Source organism: Octopus bimaculoides, chromosome 1, assembly GCF_046866305.1.
Source record: "Octopus bimaculoides isolate indiv1 chromosome 1, ASM4686630v1, whole genome shotgun sequence".
In the NCBI taxonomy this organism is placed as follows: Eukaryota; Metazoa; Mollusca; class Cephalopoda; order Octopoda; family Octopodidae; genus Octopus; species Octopus bimaculoides.
In genome coordinates, this window is record NC_142928.1 from 104,048,822 (window position 1) to 104,051,321 (window position 2,500).

General features: G+C 41.6%; 1 pseudogene; it reads left to right on the plus strand.

Annotated features, from left to right (window-relative positions):
- The first annotated feature begins 1,665 nt into the window (after positions 1-1,665).
- The window catches only part of LOC149137660 (uncharacterized), a 969-nt pseudogene continuing 134 nt past the window's right edge, over positions 1,666-2,500 (plus strand).

Sequence of the window (2,500 nt, forward strand, 5' to 3'; positions counted from 1 at the left end):
CAACATCTTTTGAGCGGAACAATGTAATTTCAGGAGTGAACTTTTGGATTTCAGGATTAGACGACCAAGGTACAGACAGGCACAGCAACACTTCTTATGAATCTATCAAGACATTTTTGGTATTCTAACCTGTCTTTGTGGTGTATCGTTCACATGGAAATGTTTGCCAAGAGGTTTGGGGCTTCTCTATACCCTTACCAGGGGTAGCCTCATCTTAACCTGCATTGTATGTGCTAGACGATTTGTATATATGTATGATATGGCATGTCCAAGTATTAGATTCTAAGGTTGGGATGTCTGCGTTGCATGTATGACATTAGTATGGGTAGTAATATTCATAACTACATGTAGGTTTTCCTATAACGTCTGTCTTTAGACCTATATTAATATTCAACCATTTTCTTTTCATAGTCATTATGGCAGACTGCGTATTTTGTAACAAGAAACTGAAAAATGCAGCAACAGCCACATTGGGTGATAAAAGGTTATGAAGGCATAGCAAAAACAAGTGGTGAAACTGAGTGATGTTGATCACAAAGAATGTAGAAAGAAATTTTGTTATCCGAGTGAAATAGAACGGTTCAAGCGGAAACATTCTCAGACAGTGAAACTGCCCACTCTTCACTGCAAAGAATCATTTTCATACACGAACCATTGGAGCAGGTAACAAATATGGCGGAAAAAAATTTGACTTAATTCCTGTTTTGATATTAGGTCTGGACAGCACTATTATTAAGTTTTGTGTTGACTGTAAGGATGACTGGGCAGAGAAGGTAAAAGGCCGGATTTTGTTTGCACAAAACCTTCATGGAACTGATGCTGTATACCACAAAGCCTGCCGTGTGGACTTCCGAACAGGAAAAGTGGTTCCTCAGTTCGTTGATATTGAGAGCCTGTCAAAAAAGCGGAAAGTAGGGAAACCATTGGATAAAGTTAGAATAGATGCTTTTCAAAAGGTGACAGCTTTCCTGGAGGAGAACGACGAGAAAAAGATGACGGTTAATGCTCTCGTTAACGAAATGAAGGAGTTCCTGGAAAACACCAATCTAGAACCTTATGGTTTTACTCACGTGAAAGAGAAACTTCTTGATTATTTTAGAGAGAGAATAATAATAACTGAAATCACTGGTATTCAAAATATTGTGACATTCCGACGTACAGCTTCCGTGATCCTGAACGACTTCTCTAAACAACTCAAGAATAGTGATACAGAATCGGAGAAGTTGAGACTGAGAGAAACTGCGGCCAACCTCATTAGAAGTAATGTTAAGTCAGTTGTGCAACTGAAGGACACTTACCCAACTAGTCTTGCTGTGAGTGATATCTCAGAAGCTACTAACTATATTCCAGAGTCACTACGCTTACTACTGAACACCGTATTTCTTGGAAAAGAAAAACGGTTGATGGTGTGCTCATTGGAGGAAGCGATAATGCGGGCTGCCTGCCCCCAGAGTTTTGACTGCATCGTTGCAATTAAGTCTAAGTGTGCAAATGCATTCGCATTTTCCCTCAAGATTTCTGATTGACACACTGATTGCTCTGGATACTGTAGTTCATATTCAGAGGTGCAAAAGTATGAACGGAGTGCAGCTGTCAACCAGGGATTTGGCATACTGGAGTTCCTTCTTGGACAGTTTGTTCAATATGTGACCGAAAACGTGGATTATGACAGTAGGGCTCTTGACACTAGGACTCTTAAGAAATTCATATCACTTGGTTTTGAACTTGCTAGTATCAAGTATGAAGCTCTAGCAGAGGAACCCAGACACAAAGAAAGCCCCAAAATAGATCTCGTGTGGAGAACGTCCCTGTCAGTACGGTTACCAAGACAAGCATGGTCGGGGTACATGCAAATGGTAAACAACAGTGACCACCCGGGACAGTCATCCACCATGTTCCTTCCTATGGCTGATATGAACTTGAGTGACATGACGTGTATCAACTCAACCTTACATTTCGTTACAGAGCATGCCAAGCGCATGGAGGAACTCCAGTGCTCACTTTTCATCAGCCTTTGTTGTTCAAGGCAACTACAATTGTGGAAAGTGCTGGAAAGGACAGTGATCTACATCCGATTATTTTAAGACTTAGGTGATTTCACGCACTAACGAGCTTTCTGGGAAGCATTGGGCACTTGATGAGAGGAACAGGCCTTCAAGAAATCTTGGAACTGAACTTCGATGGGAGCATTGTTACTCATATACTGACTGGAAACGCAGTTTCTCGTGCCTTTCCCTGTCATCTCCTTATAGATTCCGTCCTTCGTGCACTTCTCTTGAGCAGCCTGTTGGGGATCAAGTTGCCTTTATCTAATAACAGTGTACCACTGGAACTGGAGACAATAGGGAACCTCTATGATGATCTCCACTCTGGTGAAATCACGCTCAGTGATGTAGAGCCATCTTTGTACCTGTAGGATATACAATAGAAACTTGAGACATGTTGGGATCGAGCTGCCGTACTGCACGTCTGTGACTGCAACACATGGAGATGATAGACA